This window comes from Balaenoptera ricei, chromosome 15 (assembly GCF_028023285.1).
Source record: "Balaenoptera ricei isolate mBalRic1 chromosome 15, mBalRic1.hap2, whole genome shotgun sequence".
Taxonomy (NCBI): Eukaryota; Metazoa; Chordata; class Mammalia; order Artiodactyla; family Balaenopteridae; genus Balaenoptera; species Balaenoptera ricei.
In genome coordinates, this window is record NC_082653.1 from 24957259 (window position 1) to 24980760 (window position 23502).

The 23502-nt window shown below is 38.6% G+C and overlaps 1 protein-coding gene and 1 pseudogene across 4 annotated transcripts in view; both read right to left on the bottom strand.

Moving 5' to 3' along the window:
• ITCH (itchy E3 ubiquitin protein ligase) overlaps positions 1-23502 on the bottom strand; it is a 123884-nt gene that overhangs the window by 95109 nt on the left and 5273 nt on the right. The window lies entirely within an intron of this gene.
• LOC132348852 (SIN3-HDAC complex-associated factor-like) lies at positions 5007-6297 on the bottom strand (annotated as a pseudogene).

Sequence of the window (23502 nt, forward strand, 5' to 3'; positions counted from 1 at the left end):
AGTCCAGTGGTTAAGACTCCACGCTGCCAATGCAGGGGGCGTGGCTTCCATCCCTGGTCGGGAAACTAAGATCCCACATGCCGGGTGGCAGAGGGGAAAAAAAAAAAAAAAAATCTCAAGATAAGATCATCCTGGATTATCCAGGTGGACCCTAAATCCAATGACAACTGTCCTTATAAGAGACACAGAGGAGAGAAGAGGGCCATATGAAGACAGGCAGAGATTAGAATCATGCAGCCACAAGCCAAGGAATATCTGGAGCCACGAGAAGTTGGAAAAGGCATGGAAGGATTCTCTCCTAGAGCTCTGGACGGAACGGGGCCCTTCTGACACCTTGATATCAGACTTGTGGCCTCTGAACCGTGAGAAAAAAGGTTTCTGTTATTTTAAAGTAGTTTTTTAAAAAATTTATTTTTTATATTTTTGCGTTAGGTCTTAGTTGCGGCACACAGGATCTGCTGTTACGGCGCGCTGACTTCTCTCCACTTGTGGTGTGCGGGTTTCCTCTTCTCTAGTTGTGGCGGACAGGCTCCAGAGCACGTGGGCTCTAGCTGCCCCTCGGCATGTGGGATCTTAGTCCCTGGTCAGGGATGGAACCCGCGTCCCCTGCATTGGAAGGCAGATTCTATACCACTGGACCACGAGGGAAGTCCCAAGTTTCTGTTATTTTAAGACGCTAAGTTTGTGGTAATTTGTCACAGCAGTCACAGGAAATTAATACACTCCCTCTAAGGTAGATATTACTACACCCATTTCATTTTAATGATGAAACAGGCACAGAAATGTTAAGTAATCTAATAAACCAGATTTTCAGATAAATATAAAAAATATTAAAATGTAATAAAAAACAGGAACAGGAAATACGCAGTCCCCATGACAAGCCTCCAAATAGTTTCCCAGCAAAACTCAGCTCAGCTTAATAATGAAGGAATGAAAGAATCATCATTTTAGAACCTCTAATGTAAATAACTGAGCCAGGCAAGAACAGATGTTAGCATTTTTTAAAAAATAAATTTATTTATTTATTTATTTTTGGCTGTGTTGGATCTTCGTTGCTGCGTGCGGGCTTTCTCTAGTTGCAGCGAGCGAGGCTACTCTTCGTTTCGGTGTGCGGGCTTCTCATTGCAGTGGCTTCTCTTGTTGCGGAGCATGGGCTCTAGGTGCACGGGCTTCAGTAGTTGTGGTACGCAGGCTCAGTAGTTGTGGCTCGGGGGCTCTAGAGTGCAGGCTCAGTGGTTGTGGTGCACGGGCTTCATTGCTCCGCGGCATGTGGGATCTTCCCAGACCAGGGATCAAACCCGTGTCCCCTGCATTGGCAGGCGGATTCCTAACCACTGCGCCACCAGGAAGTCCCAGAATTTTAAAATATGTCTACAAACTATTTGACAATCCCCCCTGCCAAAGATGGCACCTAATATCCCATGCCTTTTGAATGTAGGCCAGATTTAGTGACTCTCTTCTAATGAACAGAATGTGGCAGGAAGTGACAATATGCAACTTCAGAGACTATATCGTTAAAGGCAATGCCACAGCACACAATGTATAAAGATGCATTTTGTGATATCAATAACTGAAATCAGTGGTAACAAAGCAGTAAAGAAGCAGAGTTTTTGAATGTCACTGAAATTAAGCTGTTATAAATTAGAGTATTATAACTTTAGGATGCTAAATGTAATTCCCATGGTAACCACAGAGAAAATTATTATAGAATATACACAAAAGGAAATGAAAAAATAATAAAAATGTTTCACTACAAAATATAAACTAAACACAATGACAGTCATGAAGGAAATGAGGGTCAAAAAAACTATAAGGCATATAGAAAACAAACAGTAAAATGAGGAAGTAAGTCCTCCTTTCTCAGTAATTACATACAAATGGATTAAACTCTCCAATCAAAAGACAGATTGGCAGAATGGATTTAAAACATGATCTAATTGAGAATTCCCTGGTGGTTAGGACTCCGTGCTTTCACTGCCAAGGGCCCGGGTTCAATCCCTGGTCAGGGAACTAAGATCCCACAAGCCACACAGTGTGGCTAAAAAAAGATAAAAATTAAAAAAAAAAAACATGATCTAATTATATGCTGTCTACAAAAGACTTACATTAGATCCAAAGACACCAACAGGTTGAAAGTGAAAGGATGGAAAAAGATACCCCATGTAAACAGTATCCAAAAGGGAGAAGTGACTATACTAATGTCACATAAAATGGACTTTAAATCAAAAAAGGTTATAAGAGACAAAGGGCATAATTTATTAAAAAGGTCCAATACAGCAAGAATATAAATAATTATAAACATTTACATACCTAATAACAGACCATCCAAATATATGAAGCAAAAACACATATTTAAAGGGAGAGGGAGTTCCCTGGTGGTCCAGCAGTTAGGACTCCGCGCTTTCACTGCGGGTGCATGTTTAATCCCTGGTTGGGGAACTAAGACCCCGCAAGCTGCACAGTGTGGCCAAGTTAAAAAAAATTTTTTTTTTAATAAATAAATACAGGGAGAAACAGACATTTCTCAGCATATTAAAAGGATTATATGTCATGACCACATGGGACTTATTCCTGGGATGCAAGGATGGTTAAACATATGAAAATCAACTGATGTAATGCACATTAACAGAACGAAGGGAAAAAAAACACATGATGGAGGAAAAGGACCTGACAAAATTAAACACCCTTTCATGATTAAAAAAAAAAAAAAAAAAAAAAAAGGAATAGAAGGGACCTACCTCAACATAATAAAGGCCATATATGAAAAACCCACAGCTGACATCATACCCAACAGTGAAAGAATGAAAGCTTCTCCTCTAAGATCAAGAACAAGGCAAGGATGGCCGCTCTCAACACTTCTATTCAATACAGTACTGGAAGTCCAAGCCAGAGCAATTAGGCAAGAAAAAGAAATAAAAAGCATACACCTTGGAAGGGGAGTAAAAAATTGTTTGATGATGATATCTTATATGTAAAAAACCTTAAAGATTCCACACGCAAAAACTATTCGTACTAATAAATGAATTCAGCAAAGTAGTAAGATATAAAATCAATATGAATGAGTTGCATTTCTATACACTATCAATCTGAATAGGAAATTAACAATTTCATTTACTAATAGCATCAAAAATAATGACACACTCAGGAATTAACTTAACCAATGAGGTAAAAGACTCGTAACCTGAAAACCACAAAACACTGCTGAAAGAAATTAACAGACACACAAATAAATGGAAAGACATCCTGTGTTTATGTACCGGAAGTCAAAATATTGTTAAGATGTCAATACTACCCAAAGCAATCTACAGATTCAATGCAATCCCATCAAAATCTTTTTTTTTTTTATTTTCTAGTAAGACTAAATTTATTCAATACCCTAGTAAAAGTTTTGATTATAAGTATCCAACAGTATAAAAAGTACAAAACAGATTTGTAGATTTCTAATATATTAATACAAAGTGCATGACTACATACAGTACATCCTACAGGCAAAGAGAGGTGGAAGGGGAAAAAGAAGACTGTGGTTGAGGTCTAGTAATAAATAAATAAATACAGAAGTAGAGATGATCCATATTATAGTATATTCTACCACCAATACTGCAGCCAAAATGTACAAAAAAAAAAGAGAGAAAAAAAAAACCATTTCAAAATAACTCAGGAGGAAGATGATAATGGCTGGGATTCTGGTAATACACCTCAAAGTCTGTGGGAGAGCTGACCCAACTCACTATGTAGTCTGTGCATATGGTGGCTTGTAGTTTTTTCCAAAGGAAGAAATATAAAATTTTAAGTTTAGATTAAGAACTATAAAACTATAGGATACCCATAAAAATTGGCTCACTCCTTGTTATTTATACTATCCAATCTTTAAAATCCAGTTTTAAAAATAAGCACTGAGTCATGTTATTACAAGGTAGGCAAATGATCCTCCCGCATTATGAAAAGTCTGAACTGGTGATATATTCTTCCTGAACTTTTAGAAAAGAGGCAATAGATAGTACTTTGGTTTGGGTTCAAGTAAAAGGCTTTTAATGAAGGTTTTACAGTTGAAGAGCTCCACGTTTAGGATGTATCATCTAACACCTCAATGTTCAGAAAGCCTGACTAAAAGAAACCAAACCAAAACCAACCCACTCAGCATTAACACACACCTCTTTTCTTTTAGTAGAATTTTACTTTAATATAGAATGAAAAATAAAAAACAAAAACCCAAAACCCAAAACCCTAATAGGTTAAAACAAGTCAAACAACCATTCTACACAGATAAAACCTTCACAAAGGTCAACCGAAGTAATCCAGAGCTAAAACTGAATTGTGCAGATTTTCAATGAAGTCACCAGTCATGTAACATAAACAAATTATTTACACACTTGCAAGCCCTCTAAGAAATGTGCCCCAAGAAGCATTAACCTTTGTGTTTTTCATGTGCCATCCTGAAGACTTGCACATTTTATTTTTCAGATAATTTAACATTTTTAATAGAGTGCATTCTCTACCAAGGGGTAATGCTTTGGTACTATTCATATAGGATTGCCTATCCTAAAGATTTGACATTTCCCCAAGAGGAATTTTGACTCTGCTTTAGAAGTTTCATATAAATTAAAAACTTTATCAAATATCAATATGGAGGGAGGTGACACAGGATGCAACATATACAGTCAAGTTACCTCTGTATATTTAGAAATTACTCCTTCAAGATATTCGCACTAGAGAGCTTAGTCCGTCCTGCTTAATATTCAGTAGTACAGGTTTGAATCATCAGAACCTTGGCAACACCTTAATATTTCAAAGTTATTAACAGCTACCTCTAGGGGCAAGTCTGTGTTTACTGAGTTATGACAAACTTATTGTAACGAAGGAAAACAAGTGTAGCCAGCCATCTTAAAAAATGCCCCAACCACTGCTTCTCAATATAGAAAGACTAAAACTACATACGTTTATCATACAACAAATCCCATCTCTGTCCCCTGAAATTCCCCTAATTTCATTCATTAGAAGGGAATTTTTTTAAAAAGCCTTAAAGAGCACTTTACAGCAGCATTCAGCTTTCCTATGAAATACTCAGCATCTTAAATATTATGTACACTTCTTTTTCTTTTAGTAAGCTAGATACTGGCTTCAGACTTTGTGGAACTGGAGGGAAAATAACCCACTCAAAACTATTCTAGAAATCATCTTTTGGCAGAATAACAGATATCCAAGTTAAAAATAGGAAGGTCATTTTGTTGGTGTTTTCCAAAATTTAAATCATTTTTTGTTCCCCTTCTACATAAACCTCAGTCACCACTCCTGAGTGGAGATGGGCAGAGGCTCTGGCCCCTGCTCCTCCGGCTTCTTAGCAGCTGCTTTCTTATTGCTGCAGCAAGGCTTGAATAGATGTGTGTCAATGAGGACTTCCCCAAAACGGCCTTTATAGATAATGCCACAGCATATTTTCTGTCTTTTCCAGTATGTGAGATCTAAAAAGGAAAACACTGGCGTTCTGTTAGAGCCAGAAGCCATCTCTGTATCTGAGCCATCATCTGACTGGTTACTATAACAAGGAGATTGAGCTGGAGAGGCACTTGAGGTGGTACTGCGAGCATCAGAATTGTGACGTTTAGCGTCTGGAGCCTGTGCTCCGCAACAAGAGAGGCCGCGATAATGAGAGGCCTGCGCACCGCGATGAAGAGTGGCCCCCCACTTGCCGCAACTAGAGAAAGCCCTCATGCAGAAACGAAGACCCAACACAGCCATAAATAAATAAATAAATAAAAATTAAACTTAAAAAAAAAAAAAAAAAAAAAACTTTGAAAACTATTTAAAAAAAAAAAAAAAGAATTGTGACGTTTAAATTCCTTCTGCAGTTTACTGATCTGGTTGCTTTTTATCCTGTTTCCAGATAGAGTTTTCACTTTCTTTGGTTTCAGTGTAGTCTTTAGACTGGGTCTTGCCCTTGCATCTACCACATGATTCCAGTTTTTTTTTGATCCTGCTGGCAATTTCTTCCATCTTTTCACAAGCAGGACACAGACATTACAGATGTCTCCTGAACGAGTCTCATGTAACCCAAAACAGCTTTGGAAGTCCTTTTCATAGCGTTTACTGTCAGTGAATCAAGAACTGGAGGATTTAGCTCTGCAAATACAGCAGCCCTCTATACTTCGGTACATCTTTGGCTTGTGAAAACCAAACATCTTTTCTTCTGGGCAATAGTCTGCCAAAAGCAGACGTTCCACGTGCAATAACGTTCCTGAGGTGCGGAGTGCACGCCAAGCCAAGCCCACCTCCAAACGCTCCCTCCTTCTCAACTGCCTTGTCTAGCCCATCAAAATCTTAATGATGTTTCCTTCAGAAATAGAAAATCCATCCTAAAATTCATATGGAATCTCAAGGGACCCTAAATAGCAAAAAGAACTTTGAAAGAAACAACAAAGTTGGAGGACTCACATTTTCTGATTTCAAAACTTAGTACAAAGCTACAATAATCAAAACAGTGTGGCATAAATACAGACATATAGACTTATTCTATTGGAATAGAGAGCCCAGAAATAAATTCTTACATATATGGCAAAATGATTCTTCCCCCCAACCCCCCTCTCCCACACGATTCCCTGGCAAAATGATTTTTGACACGGTGCCAAGACCTTTCAATGCGGAAAGGACAGTCTTTTCAACAAACAATTCTGAGAAAACTGAATATCCACTTGCAAAACAATAATGTTAGACTGATACCTACCACCACTTACAAAAACCAACAAATGGAGCCCACCTGCTGCAACTAAGAAGCCCACATGCCACAACTAAGGAGCCCACCTGCCACAACTAAGGAGCCCACCTGCCACAACTAAGGAGCCCACCTGCCGCAACTAAGACCTGGCACAACCAAATAAATAATAAATTCTTTTTAAAAAAGGGTCAAAGACTTAGATGCAAGACCTAAAACTATAAACTTTTAGAAATAGAGCAAAAGCTTCACAATACTGGATTTTGTAATGATTTTTATATATGACACCAAAGGCACAGGCAACAACAACAACAAAAATAAACAAATCGGACTTCATGAAAATTTAAAACATGTCCAAAGGACACTATCAAAAGAGTGAAAAGGCAACCTACAAAATGGGAGAAATTATTTTCAAATCATTCATCTAAGGGATTAATATCCAGAATATATAGATAACTCCTAACTCAACAACAAAAAACCCAAGTCAATTCAAAAATGGACCAAAGATTTTAATAGCCATTTCTCCAAAGAAGAATGGCCATTAAGTACGTGAAAAGATACTCAACACCACTATGCAAATCAAAACCACAATGAGATACCACCTCACACCCAACAGGATGGCTATTACCAAAAAAAAAAAACCCAGAAAATAACAAATGTTGTCAAGAATGTGGAGAAACTAGAACCCTTGTGCATACTGGTAGGAATGTAAAACAGTAAGCTGCTGTGGGAAACAGTATAGTATTTCCTAAAACTTTTTAAATGGAATTACCATATGATCCAGCAATTTCACTTCTTGGTATATACCCCAAAAAATGGAAAGCAGGGTCTTGAAGAAGTATTTGTACATAGCAGCAGCATTATTCATTATGCCTAAAATGTGAAAGCAATCCAAGTGTCCATTAACAGATGAATGGATAAGCAAAATGTGGTAAATACATACAATGGATTATTCAGGCTCAAAAAGGAAGGAAATTCTGACATGTGCTACAACGTGGATGAACCTTAAGGACACACTTTGTTAAGTGAAGTAGCCAGCCACAAAAAGATGACTGCGCTTATATGAGGTACCAAGAGTAGTCAAAATCAGAGACAGAAAGCAGAATGAACGGTGGTTAACTGGGCTCACAGGAGGAGGAAATGGGGAGTTACCGTTGATTGGGTACAGTTTCAATTTTGCAAGATGAAAAGAGATCTGGGGGTGGATGGTGGTGATGACTGCACAATGATATGAATATACTTAATACCACTGAAACATATACACTTAAAAATGATTACTATGGTAAATTTAGTATCGTGTGCACTCTACCACAGTTTTTTTTAAAAAATGCAATGCCACTTGCTCTTTTGGGTTACTTGTTCTCAGGGAAACAGGCTATGTGGCAAGGAACTGAGGCCTCCTGCCAAGAGCCAGCACCAACCTGTCAGCCACATGAGAAAGACACCTTAGAGGCTAATTCTCCAGCCCTAGCAGCCTTCAGATAACTGCAGCCTCAGCCAACATCTTGACTGTGACCTCAAGAGATCCAGGGTCAGACCCATCCAGCTAAGCCACTTTTGAATTTCTGTCCCACAGAAACTATGTAAGATAAAAAGTTTGTTATTTTAAGCAGCTAAATTTTGGGATAATTTGTTATGCACCAATAGATAACTAATACAATAGTAAAAGGTTATTAGAAAACAGGATATTTATATGGCCTCAAATTATTACACCACATCTTACTTACTAATTACAAAGTGAAAAGTATATGATTATTATGGAGATCTTATAGTATCACATTAACCAAGTAAATAAACTTACCAACACCGTTAGAGTGACATTCCACCATTGATGTGCTGCCCGATATAATGAAGAAAAAAATGAGTATACAATATCACCTAGACTAGTACTATTGCCCCCAAAATGTTTGACCTGAATCTAATAATGAGGAAATAATTATATCCAAAATACATGACACTCTACCAGTTACCTGGCCTGGACTCTTAAAAAATTAACACTGAAAAACTAAAACGGCAAGGGAATTCCCTGGCAGTCCAGTGGTCAGGAAGAGGTGCTTTCACTGCTAGGGCCCGGGTTCAATCTCTGGTCGGGGAACTAAGATCCTGCAAGCTGTGCTGTGCGGCAAAAAAAAAGAAGAAAAACTAGAGGCAAAAGGACTGTTCTAGGTCAAGACACTAAAAAGACAAAACAACAAAATGTGTGAACCTTTATTGGATCCTATACGTAGGGACAAAAACACAAAAGACTTTTGGTGATAACTGGGAAAATGTGAATATATTAGATGACATTATGGAATTGTTAATTTTCTTAGAAATACTAACACATACTATCGTGGTCCTATAGGAAAATATCCTTTTTCTTGGGAGAAGTAACGTAAACGTGTTCAGGGGTGAAGTATCATGATGGCTGCAAATGACTTTCTCAGGTTCAGCAAAATTAAAAGTACATCTAGAGAAAAAGTAAATGTGGCAAGAGGTCAATATAAGCAAGGTGTTTACAGGTATTCACTATACTATTTTTTTCAACTTTTCTGTAGATTTTTTTCAAAATAAAGAACTGATTAAAAAAAGAAAATAAAGAGTACCCTATCACAATGAGATACCATGACGCTCCTATTAGAGTAACAAACAAGAAAATACTGACAATATCAAGGGCTGGCAAGGATGCAAAGCATCCTCATGTACTGCTGGTTGAAAAGCAAAATGGCGCATCCAATTTGGACAACGTTTTGCCCATTTTTTATAAAATTCAACACATTTACCACATGACCCAACAATCCCATTCCTAGGTATTTACCTTAGAGCAGAGGTTCTCAATCAGAGGGTATTTTGTCCTCCGGGACTTTTTTTTTTTTAAACAATGGTGGGGGTGGGTGCTATTGCTATCTAGTGGGCAGAAGCCAGGGATGTTGTTAAATGTCCTACAATGTGAAGGATGGCCCTCCACAACAAAGAATTATCCAGACCAACATGTCATAGTGCCAAGATTGAGAAACCTTGCCTACAGAAATAAAAACATATGTCCATATAAAATCTGTACAAGAATGTTTACAAGCAGCTCTATTCACAACTGCAAGATCTGTGAAACAACTCAATCTCTCTCAATAGGTAAATCGATAAACTGCGGTACATGCATACACTGGAATACTACTCAGCAATAAATTTTTTAAAAATGCAACAACTTGGAGGAATCTCAAAGGCATCATACTGAGTGAAACCCAGTCTCAAGAAGTTTACACAGGGCTTCCCTGGTGGCGCAGTGGTTGAGAATCTGCCTGCCAATGCAGGGGACACGGGTTCGAGCCCTGGTCTGGGAAGATCCCACATGCCGCGGAGCGACTAGGCCCGTGAACCACAATTGCTGAGCCTGCGCATCTGGAGCCTGTGCAACAGGAGAGGCCGCGATAGTGAGAGGCCCGCGCACCGCGATGAAGAGTGGCCCCCACTTGCCACAACTAGAGAGAAAGCCCTCGCACAGAAACGAAGACCCAACACAGCCATAAATACATAAATAAATAAATAAAACTAAAAAAATAAAATAAAATAAAGCAAATAATTTAAAAAAAAAAGTTTACATATGTACTATTCCATTTACATGACAGTCTCCAAAAGACAAAACTAAAGGAATGAAGAACAAATTGTGGCTGCCAGAGGTTAACTGAGGGTGGATATGACTACAAAAATACAGAACAAGGGAGGCTTTTGCTGTGATGAAATTGTTCTGTATCCTGCTTGTGGTATTAGTTACAAGAATCAATAAATGTGTTAAAATTCATACAACCGTACACCCAAAAAAAGCCAATCTTACTGTATGATGAATTTTTAAAACAACATTTAAAACATTAAAAATTTTAAAGGCTACATATTCTAGGTACTGGGTTGAATACTGTCTCCACCAAAACTTACGTCCACCTGGAACCCAGAATTTGACTTTACTTGGTCTTATAGGATTTTTGCAAATGTAATCAAGTTAAGATGAAGTTATATTGGATCAGGGTAAAAATGGAAACATAGACTGGAGAGATGTATACACAAGACAAGGAATGCCAGCAATCATCAGAAGCATTGAACAGATTCTCCCTCTGAGAGGTTCCAACTCCAGTGATGCCTTATTTTGGCCTTTTAGACTCCTAAAACATGAAAAACTGAAGTTGTGTTGTTTTAAACTGCCCAGTTTGTGCTAATTTGTTACAGCAGTCCTAGGAAACTAACATACTCTATGATTCTATTTACATGACATTCTGGAAAAGCCAAAACTACTGGGACAGAAAACACATCAGTGCTTCCTAAGGAATGGGGCTGGGGAGAGATGAATGACTACAAAAGAGCACAAGTAAAGATTTCAAGTGTTTATCAAAATTCAAAGACCTGTATACCTAAAAAGAATGAATTTTATTATGTGTAGATTACATCTCAACAAACCTGTCTACAAAAAGCATATTCCCAACGTGAATGACAAAAAATGCTCTTAAAATAGTTTCTACAACAAAAAAGAAAAAAAATTGACAGTAGATCTCCTATATATCTTGGGGAGATCTCTCCAGGACTCATTCTTCCTTTCTAGTATCTCTCTTTTACATCTACATCTCACAGCTAGATTAACCTATCTTTTTTTTTTAATATAAATTCATTTATTTATTTAGCTGTGTTGGGTCTTCGTTGCTGCGTCCGGGCTTTCTCTAGTTGCAGCGAGTGGGGGCTACTCTTTGTTGCGGTGCACAGGCTTCTCATTGCAGTGGCTTCTCTTGTTGCGGAGCACGGGCTCTAGGCGTGCGGGCTTCAGTAGTTGTGGCTCGCAGGCTCTAGAGCGCAGGCTCAGCAGCTGTGGCGCAAGGGCTTAGTTACTCCACGGCATGTGGGATCTTCCCAGACCAGGGCTTGAACCCGTGTTCCTTGCATTGGCAGGCAGATTTTTAACCACTGTGCCACCAGGGAAGTCCCTTCACAATCAAATACAGTGGTGCAGAGTCTGTATCTTCACCTAGTAAACCACTGACTTGAACCAATGAAGATATCAGTTTGAATCTAAAATCTAGTACAATATTAAAATAATCTATTACTTATTAGTCTGTCAGTTACAAAGAAACTTAAAATAGGGCCAGTTCTTAACACTTCTATATCATTTATTTTGAGTTATGTTTACTATCACACTAGAAAAATGTGACAGAATGTCTACATTGCCAGCAATAAAAACTAACCTTGGGACTTCCCTGGTGGTCCAGTAGTAAAGAATCCTCCTTAGGGGCTTCCTTGGTGGTGCTGTGGTTAAGAATCCGCCTGCCAGTGCAGGGGACATGGGTTCGAGCCCTGGTCCGGGAAGATCCCACATGCCACGGAGCAACTAAGCCCATGCACCACAACTACTGAGCCTTCACTCTAGAGCCCGCGAGCCACAACTACTGAGCACGAGCGCCACAACTACTAAAGCCCGTGTGCCTAGAGCCCGTACTCTGCAACAAGAGAAGCCACCCAATGAGAAGCTCATGAATTGCAACGAAGAGCAGCCCCCGCTCACTGCAGCTAGAGAAAAAGCCCGCGCACAGCAACAAAGACCCAAGGCAGCCAAAAGTAAAAGTAAATAAATAAATAAAATTTATTTAAAAATTTGAAAAGAAAAGAATCCGCCTTAAAATGCAGGGGACGTGGGTTTGACCCCTGGTCAGGGATCTAAGATCCCACATGCCGCAGGGCAACTAAGTCCGCGTACCACAACGACTGAGCTCAAACACCTCAACTAGAGCTCACATGCCACAAACTACAGAGCCCACATGATCTGGAACCCGAGCACCACAACTACAGAGCCCATGTGCCCTAGAGCCTGCACACCACAACTAGAGAAAAGAAAACCCACACACCACAACTAGAGAGAAGCCCACCCGCCACAACGAAAGATCCCACATGCCTCAACGAAGATCCTGTGTGCCACAACTAAGACCCGACACAGACAAAAATAAATAAAATAAACAAATAAATATTTTTAAAAAACCTTCTAACCTTAACATCTTCCTGAAAGGCAGTGGAAAAAGACATTTCACAAGATTATTTCAGTAACATCTTGTCCCATAAGCAACAAACAGACAAACTACATTTGTAGTCTTATTTTTAAATATCCTATTTATAGATAAATTATTAAATAACCAGGATATTATGAAATTTGCCTGGTTTATTTTCAGGAGTAACATATCCAACATAATCAGTTATTTTTATAGGCCACATCTACTGTGACCTAGAAAACCCTTCAATAATTTCATATAGGCCTATAATTTCTTAAAAGAAGCCACCAAGGACTTCCCTGGTGGCACAGTGGTTAAGAATCCGCCTGCCAATGCAGGGGAAACGGTTCGATCCCTGGTCATGGAAGATTCCACATGCCGGAGCAACTAAGTCCGTGTGCTACAACTACTGAGGCCTGCACTCTAGAGCCCACGAGCCACAACTCCTGAGCCCATGTGCTACAACTACTGAAGCCCGTGTGCTTAGAGCCCGTGCTCCGCAACAAGAGAAGCTCCCGCTCGCCGCAACTAGAGAAAGCCCGCGTGCAGCAATGAAGACCCAATGCAACCAAAAAGAAAAAAGAAGCCACCAAAAAGACATTTCAGAAAACACACAAAACCAGTAAGGAGAAAACTTGCTTGTTGAAGCAGAAAGTACAGAGTTCAAAGAGCTAAAGTACACAGTGGTATTCAGAGAACTAAAACCAAATGAAGTCAAACTCTCAGCCTTACTAAAATACAGAAGCATACATGGTAACTGTAAATACTGAGTAGTCTCCCATGGGTAGGGCCAATCAGCCAAGTTCCCAAACCCCTACTCAAAAAAGTTATGTATCAAAGGACCCGTTTTGAAAAATCTGTCTTCATTCACCAGCCACTACTATGAAGAATGGACTCCAGGGACTTCCCTGGTGGTCCAGTAGTTAAGACTGTGCTCCCAATGTAGGGGGCCAGGGTTCGATCCCTGGTCAGGGAACTAGATCCCACTGTTGCAAAGAAGATCCCGCACGCAGCAACGAGGATCCCAAGTGCCACAACTAAGACCCGGAGGAGCCAAATAAATAAATACATATTTATTAAGAATGGACCCCAGCCTCAATCCAGTTGGAAGTGGAAACATGGGAGTTGGTAACGGTTCCTGTGTATGCAACCAGTAGCCACACTACCCAGCTGGGTTGAAAACTAATTCCTGTTCACTGGGAACACAGCAGCAGAGACGAAGGAGCAATGTTTAGATCCCATTCTCCACTAATGATAACAAAGAAGCTAACCTTGGTGTACGTGTTGTATTGTCAGAGGGGATAAGAGTTCTTTGCGTTAGGGCAGAAAGTAATTACTCATTTCTGTAACTTAATTTCTCAAGAAAAGGAGAGAAAATGAACTCCAACCCACTCATGATGGGAAAAAGCTGCTTTCCTATTTACTGGAGAAAGTTACCTTAATAGAGAAGTAGGATTTGGACCACCCCGTATCCCCCACAACAGTGACACCTTGGCTCTGAACATCACATAATGATCTCAGATCACTGACAGTTCTTTCCCATTTTCCAGCCAAATGGGAATCCAGCGTGGATTCTAAAGCATATACATAAAAAGACAATTATCTTATTCAAAGAGAAATAAAGGAAGGTACAACTTTCAAGGTTCAATAGTATAAGAGTTTAAGAAAACTGGCACCAGAATTGGAACCTTTAGCATTCATTTGCAGGTCTGAACTTTGTACCCAGTATTGCAGAAGGCAATTTTCTCCTAGTTCTCCCAAACAGCTCTCTGACAAACATGATAATATTAACTACTGTTACCAGCTGTGTCCTGGCTTTGACTATTTACCGCTAGAGTTTAAAGGATTCGACATGCCACAATAAATATAACTACTGTTGTACTACTATAACTGTTGCTCTCTTTTGCAACCAATGCTTGTGTGAAATTATACAACCTAATTAAATATAAAGTTGAATTTCCTGGCTTCCAAGAAACTCTTATTTCTATCTCTTAAAACCCATGAATTCTCCTCAAAATAAGACCCTGGATAGCCACTATCCCCATCCTTCCAGCAAACCTTTCTCAGATCATTTTTACACATTATTTAAGAACTATCAAGTAAACTAGATATCAATACTAATGAGTTAATGAGTAATGTCTATGTATACTTTATAAACAAATTCATGCATTTATATTAAAAGAACTAAAAAAGCATTGTTATAAACACTGTATTAAAAACCCAGAAAAAAAATCAGAGAGAGAATCATTTACATCCAAGAGCCCTAAATACTGGGGGAAGGGAAGAGAAACAAATTACCACTTATCCATTAGGAAACAAATAGGATTATGAAAGCAGAGCCAATTCTACACTCCAATTTGGGCCAGCAGATTTTCACCTTAGTATTCTATTCCAAGACTACGTCCTCTACTTTGAGTGCCGAAGGAACTGATTAAAAATATCATTTCAAAGAAGGCAAAATACCACACACATCTTATTTGTTCTCACAGATAAACATATGGAAATCCAGGAAAGTTAAATGGATTGCCCAATTAAGCAAATATTTCTTAGCTGTGACACCAAAAGTACCATCCATAAAAGAAAAAACCGAGAAATTAAGCCTCATTAAAATTAGGAACTTCTACTCTTCAAAAGACACTATTAAGAAAATGAAAAGACAAGCTAAAGGCTGGGAGAATATATTGGTAAAATGTAACGCATATCTGATAAAGGACTTACATCCAGAATTCACAAAGAACTCTTACAGCTTGATAATAAGATAAACAACCCAATCAAAATGGGTTGTCCAAGGTCAGAACAGAAGACGCAGCCAAAAACTGAGATCTCTAGCCTTGCTCAATGTTAATTTCATGATTTAAAGCCACAGTTCCATAAATCAGCCAAAAAAAAAAAAAAAAAAGAAAACAGAGAAAAACAGGGAAACAAATGAAAAAAAATACTTATGTCATTGCTGTACTTGAACTTATTCAGTTTGGTCCTTTTCAAAATTATTAAAATATATATTGAGTTTAGGACCACTCCCAAACCCCTCTTGAACAAAAACAAAAAGAACCCTACCAAACAGCACAGTCTCAAAATAAGAAATTCCAAATCATCACACAAAATCAAGTAATCACTGAAATAATTAAAACAGACATTTTTCCCTTCAGAATTACAGAAAGTAAAACCCTTGTCTGGATACCTCAGGCTGATTCATATTTTCTTAGGCAAACAGGAAGAGCAAGTCCTCTAAGAGCCAAATTTCTTTTAATAAGATCCCATATTTTCCTTCTCCAAAATAAAATTTGGGGGGCTTCCCTGGTGGCGCAGTGGTTGAGAATCCACCTGCCAACGCAGGGGACACGGGTTCAAGCCCTGGTCCAGGAAGATCCCACATGGCACGGAGCAACTAAGCCCGTGAGCCACAATTACTGAGCCTGCACTCTAGAGCCCGTGAGCCACAACTACTGAAGCCCACGTGCCTAGAGCCCATGCTCCGCAACGAGAAGCCACTGCAATGAGAAGCCCACGCACCGCAACAAAGAGTAGCCCCCGCTCGCCACAACTAGAGAAAAAGCCCACCTGCAGCAACGAAGACCCAACGCAGCCATCAATAAATAAATAAAATTTTTTAAATAAATAAATAAAAATAATATAAAACTTGGATGACACAGAGACTTCTTTCCCTATCCTTTATAAATGTTTACCCCACCAAGTAAATGGTTAAAAGAGAATAGACAATTCCAAAACTAGAGAAAAATGTAATGAAGGTCATGCCCCAACCAACCTTCATCTTTCCAGAAAGCACTACTTTTAACATTTTATCAAACATCCATTTACTGAGGGATTATATATTAGAGAATGGTTCTAGCTGCTTTGTCAACAATAGGAAAGAAGGAGGACTAGCACAAGACCCAGAAGAGGTAGGCTGCAGCCTACAAGATAATTAAGACACCAAAAAACCAAACAACCCAATTAAAAAATGGGCAAAGGAATTGAACAGACATTTCTCCAAAAAAGATATACAAATAGCACATGAAAAGACACTCAATATCACTAAGCACTGGAGAAATGAGAAAAAAAACCCACAATGAGATACCACTTCTCCCATAAGGATGACTATTCTTTAAAGTAAAGAAAACAAATGAAATGTTGGCATGGGTGTAGAAAACTGGAACTCTTGTGAACTGCTGGTGGGAATGTAAAATGGTATAGCTGCTGCAGAAAACACTATGGTGGATCCTAAAAAAATTAACATGGAATTAGTAACAACAAGGTCCTACTGTATAGCGCAGCGAACTACATTCAATATCCTGGGATAAACCATAATGGAAAACAATATAAAAAAGAATGTATATATGTGCATAATTGAGTCATTCTGCTGTACAGCAGAAATTAACAACATTGTAAATCAATTATACTTCAATAAAAAAATAAATTTAAAAACAACAACCAAAAAAACCTGCAATTCCTACTTGATTCACCGATTCCACGTCTGGGAATATACCTAAAAGAACTGAAAGGAGAGACTCAAACAGATATTTATACAGCCACATTCATAGCATCACTATTCACAATAGCCAAAAGGTAACCCAACTGTCCATCAATAGAAGAATTGATAAACAAAATGTGATATACACATAAAATGGAATATTATTCAGCTTTTTAAAAGGAATGAAATTCTGGAACATGCTACAACATGAACTTTGAAGACACTGTGGTAAGTTAAATAAGCCAGCCACAAAGGACAAACATTGTATGATTCTACTTACATGAGGTACCTAGAACAGTCAAATTCTACATAGAGACAAAAATTAGCATAGCGGTTACCAGGCACTAGAGGAGGGGAATGGCGTTATTGCTTAATAATAGGTACAGTTTCAGTTTGGAATGATGAAATTCTGGAGATGCATAGTGGTAACAGGTGTACAGCAATGTGAATAGATTTAATGCCACTGAACTGAACGCTTAAGAATGGTTAAAACTGTAAATTTTTGTTATGTATATTTTACCACAGTAACAAACGAAAAATAATCAGGACAAGTAAGTTCATCATTTTCTTTGCCCCTTAGAAATGAAAACATCAATTTACATGGTAAAATCAAACAGGGCAGACTGAACATATGTGCTACATCTCCATACTCTCCCAAAACCCCAACAAGATGAAAAAAAGGAAAACAGTTTACACCCTGAAGGGCAAAGACAAAGGGAGAATAGATGACTGCAGATCAATGTCAGCAATATTCTGGACAAGGAAAAGCAGCAGTACCTAGGTTCTGCACATTTCAATACATACATAATACAGTTTTTAATTAAGACCTATAGTAATTCTTTCCTTCCAGAAATTCAAGGGAAAAAAAAGATAATCTAGGATTTCCCTTTGACTACTAGCTTTCCACAGAAGCAAATGCAGCTAATCCCTCTTCCACAGCAGACCTATAATTAAATGAGCCACCTAAAAATCCCTTTTAATTTTTCAGAACAAATGAACTCCAAAATCTAGGTTAGACCATGCTTCAAAAGTTCAAGAAACAAAAAACAAATCCCTTTTCCATTAAATGAGACTTAAATTTAGCTCAATTTGATGCTGTTGCTGCATCTCTATGATGGTGGCAACTTTGTCTACTTTTCATAGGCCCAGTTCAGTATTCTTATTCATCAGTGAGGGAAATGTTACTATCTCAAATACTCTGAATGCTCAGGCTATATCTAACACACTATTCAAATTACTTTCTAAAAAGACTACTTACAATAACTACATTTTGCATTTTAGTCAAGAATAAGGAATTAACTTTCCTGTGTATGTCAAGAAAATTTTCATGAGGAAGTATAAACAGAACAAAAGGCCTGGTGAAAATTAAATCCTAAAAATCACTCTGTTTATACAAAATAAACACATTCCACCTTTCTACATTTATCAGTTTTTTTAAACATTCTAAATCATAAATTAATTACTGTGTCAAGTTTCTGCAACAAAATTCTACATCTTTTCCATAAGAAAATCTTTTGTTAGTGTTTCCAAACCTTGTTAAACACAAAAATTCCATGTTTAAACTGAAGTCTACAGAAACTCCTCAGAGGTTAACTGAGCTGACCAAAAATGTGAAACTAGAAATATAATAAGCAGTTGAACTACTTTGATTCTTCCTTTTCTATTCTTCTTATGAAGCTGGGAAATCATAAGACTATGTACGTGATCCATCATTAAAGAGGGTGCTGGGGCTGAGTAATGAAGATCCACAACATGAAAAAAGAGGGATAGGACTTCCCTTGTGGCGCAGTGGTTAAGAATCCACCTGCCAATGCAGGGGACACGGGTTTGAGCCCTGGTCCAGGAAGATCCCACATGCCGCGGAGCAACTAACTGTTGCTGTGGCCCATGCACAACTACTGAGCCTGCGCTCTAGAGCCCGCGAGCCACAACTACTGAAGCTCACACGCCTAGAGTCTGTGCTCCACAAGAGAAGCCACCGCAATGAGAAGCCCGTGCACTGCAACAAAGAGTGGCCCCCACTCGCCACAGCTAGAGAAAGCCTGCGCGCAGCAACGAAGACCCAACGCAGCCAAAAAAAGAAAGAAAGAGGGATAGCCTCTTTAGCATTATCCTCACATATCCCAGTTTTTCATTCAAAGAATGAATATGAGAAAAGCTTTCAAAATCTGCCCTCTTTACTGCAGGGTCCTACTGTCACAGGGTGACCCAAATACAAGCTTCTGTCTGTCACTTTCCATTCTCACTACCACCTCCCTAGCCTGGTCTCCCTACCTCCAGACCCTACCAACCCTAGTAAATACTTGTAGACCTCAATATTACCAAATAAATCTTCATAAAATACCATTTCATCCTGTCAGTCAACAGGACTTAAGGTTATCCCAAAATAAGAAGGCTGGTGAAGGGGAGCAGAATTTTTCACCCCAAAATATGCTACTTTGGCATAAGGATTATTTTGAGCTAAAAACAATCAAAACTCAGCAGATTCAGTAAAAGCTCTTTACCTCCCCCTCAACTGCCTAAATTTACACTGGAAAGGAGGCCTGTACCAAGAAGAGAACTATTGCCAGAGATATCTTTTTACCTAAGAAACTTACCTGCGTATCAAGGCAACCTTTATTTTCCAAACATCTCCTCTTCTCTTCCTTTTGTATCCCCAGGCCCCTACCCCTTTCCTTAGCTCAGGATGTTCATATAAGCCTCTATTAGCTGGCTGCCCTTTGGGTCTCACACTTTTATGGGGCTCCCATACCATATTTAGGAAATTTGTTTTTCTCCTGTTAATCTGTCTTATATCAATGATTAGACCAGTCAAAGAACCTAGAAGGGAAGAAGAGAAATTTTTTCTGCCCCTACACTGGTCTCGCTTAATTTTTCCAAACTTTCTCTTCTTACGCGGACCACACAAACCCTCTTCAGATTAATCTAAATTCACTGTACTTCCACCATCTCAAGTCCATTCCTGCCATTTTGCCCATTCTGAATCCCAGTTTTAAGTAACTTCTCTCCTCCTCTTTGCCTTAATTATTCTATATACTCCTCATTCAGCCCTAGACTGCTCTAAGGTATTGCTTGAACTTTAAAAATCTCTATATGGGCAAGGACTTTCTTCCCAGAGGGCAGGGAACGTGGGTTATGCTGCAAAAAATTGAGCCCCAGATCAGAGGCTGCAGAATGGCAACCCACAAGACAAATCCTGCCCACAGTGGTGATTTGCTTGGCTCACAGAATTTTTTATGAATTCATTAAGTTGCCAACATTTAAAAATGAAAATTTCTCACAAAATCTGGAATTCTAGCTTCTGCTCAGAAAAAAGTTAAGATGTTCAGGCCACACGCTGTCTACATGCCACCCCCCTCAGCCCCCTGCCAGATCAATAGTGAGCCAACACTGAATCATGTATTTTAAAAAGATGAATTTCACCTCAATTTAAAAAAAATAAAGTGAGCCAAAGCTGCATAACAGCTGCCTCACTGGAGTGACATGAATTCCCTAAATCACTTAAGTCCCAATCTGATCTATCATTACTGTTTAAAATGTTCATCTAGCCCTTGTAGGCATTTGACTTTACAGTGCTCACCCTAGATAAATTTACTGAATGAATTAATAAATTGAGAAGATAATTTTAAGAAGGACAAGGTTGGTGATGATGATAATGTGATAATAACAACAACAGTAATACTGGCAATTAACATTTCCTGCTTACTTTGAGCCAACTATTGTTCAAGCAAAAATACATTATCTCATTTACTCCACACAACAACCCTATGGATACATGCTACTATTATTCTCAATTTACAGATGAGGAAACTAAGGCACAAAGAAGTTAAGCAGGGCTTCCCTGGTGGCGAAGTGATTAAGAATCTGCTTACCAATGTGGGGGACACAGGTTCAAGCCCTGGTGCAGGAAGATCCCACATGCCTCAGAGCAACTAAGCCCGTGCACCACAACTACTGAGCCTGCACTCTAGAGCCCACGAGCCACAACTACTGAGCCAGCTGGCCTAGAGCCCATGCTCCGCAACAAGAGAAGACACCGCAATGAGAAGCCCGCACACTGCAATGAAGAGTAGCCCCCGCTCGCCGCAACTATAGAGAAAGCCCATGCATAGCAGCGAAGACCCAACACAGCCAAAAACTTAACAAATAAATTAAACAAAAAAAAAGAAGTTAAGCAACTTGGCCAAGGTCATACTGCCAGGACACGGTAGAGCCAGAATTCAAAATCAGACAATCTAACTCCAGTACACAGTTTACCCCTACAATATGATTCCCTACCGTACTTTCCTCTGTGACCAACTGAACTGACTCTCTGGAACGAAGAATCAAAGACTAAATTTTAGAGCCTGTTCTTTCTTTACACAAATGACTAAAAAGCAAACCACAGTTCACCTAAATGCAGATGGCATTTCTGGATTTTTTTCCTGGTCTTTAAAGAAAAATTTCTCTGTAATTGACAAAGTTTAGGGAATCCAATAAAATAACATATATTTGTTATCAGACTATTTCTGGAGTAAGGTAAGTTCAATATGCAGACGAATTCTTAGTTTAAAAATACAAAGTGATGATTCAGTACAAAACTCCTTCTCTCTCCTGGAGTAGAAGGTTATATCTATTAGGGTAAACAGTTTGTAGACGTGAAAAAAACTGCAAGTTTCTTGAGGGCAGGGACTGCTTTTTCCATGAGTCCCTGCAATGTCTAGCACAAAGCAGCAGTTAGCATATATTCAATTATATTAAAGGAACCAAGATATCCAAGTATCTTAAATTGCAGTGCAACAAAATCCTTATTATAGCATTTATCACCTTGCTTTTTACAATAATTACTGGTGAACAAGTTTGTTTTCCTGACAAAAACACAAAATCCTTGAGGCAGAGTACCCCTTGGGACCTAGCATAACAGGGGCTCAATAAATGCTTATTGAGTGTTATAAACTTAACATTCCTATACTTAGATTTCCTGTAAGTCTCTCTACCAATGTTTAAAGTAGAACTTAAGGGAATTCCCTAGCAGTCCAGTGGTTAGAACTCCACACTCCCACTGCAGGGGGCATGGTTCGATCCCTGGTTGGGGAACTAACATCTTGCAAGCCATGCGGCACAGCCAAAAAAAAATAAAATAAAATAAACAAATAAATAAATAAAGTAGAACTTAAATAAAATGGCTTCTCATTTATAAAGCACTGGATTTTATGAAGTCCTATTATAAGATTTTCCTGAGACCAGTCCTATATTATGATATCAACAAAGCCCTGAAAAATTAGTGAGCCGGCATATGAAGCACAGAGAATAATCAAAGAGCTAGGAGAGAGCATTGTGTTCATACTTTCAATAGACAAGCAATGCAGTCCAGAGAGATTTAAGCAAATTGCTCAAGATCACAGAATTTAAGTAACAAGCAATACCAAGGCCAGAACTCATGTCTCCTGAATATTGGCCCAGTTTTCTTCCCACAAAGAACTACTCTGTGAGCTCAGGATGAAGTGGATACTTTTAGAAATATTTTAAAGATATTTGGTATGGAAAATGATCTTTCCCAGTACATAACTTTTTGTGAGGTATTACATCACCATTAAAGATATGAAATTTGCCTTGTTCCATTAACTGCAGATAATACCATCTTTTTCCCTTCTGTTCTACATATTTTTTTCATTTTCATGTCTTCCCTTTCATTATCCTCTGAGAATTCTTCTTACTATCTCTTATTTATCTACTTTTCCTCTTACCACTTCCCTTCCCTAGTATCTCTCACAAAGCACCCTATCTCCTTCTTTTCTCTCCATAATTATTAAAAAAAAAAACAGATTAAGCACATATTTTATTATAGCAGTGACCTGGGATACCATAATAAGCAAGTCACAGCCTTGGTCTCTTGGCATTTATAAGGCAATTTGTTAACAAAAATATACGCTAAACACAAAGGGTCACACAGTTGAATGAATAATAAACATTTTATTATTATGACGTTTACAGTGGAGACAAGAAGCCCACTATGGATGAGACACATATGAAGAAAGGTGGTAATGACAACAGTTGCAAGGTTAGGGTTAGGCAAATGAAAGGGATCCTCTCCTCCTATTCAGCTTTCTCACCAACCAATTCACATGCTCTACTTCATTCACTCCCTATTCTCTTACTGCTTGACATTTCCTATGCTCTACTTTTATTCTTAACCAGTAGTCTTCCTTTTCTCTCTCCTGTTCTTTTATTATTTTTCCTCTCCTGATCTTTTAAAGTGCATCTGTCCTGTCCTGCTTTCCTTTTCAATATTATTGCCAACTCCTCCCACCTGGTAGATCTACATAATGCCGTAAGCTGTGAATTCATTTTTT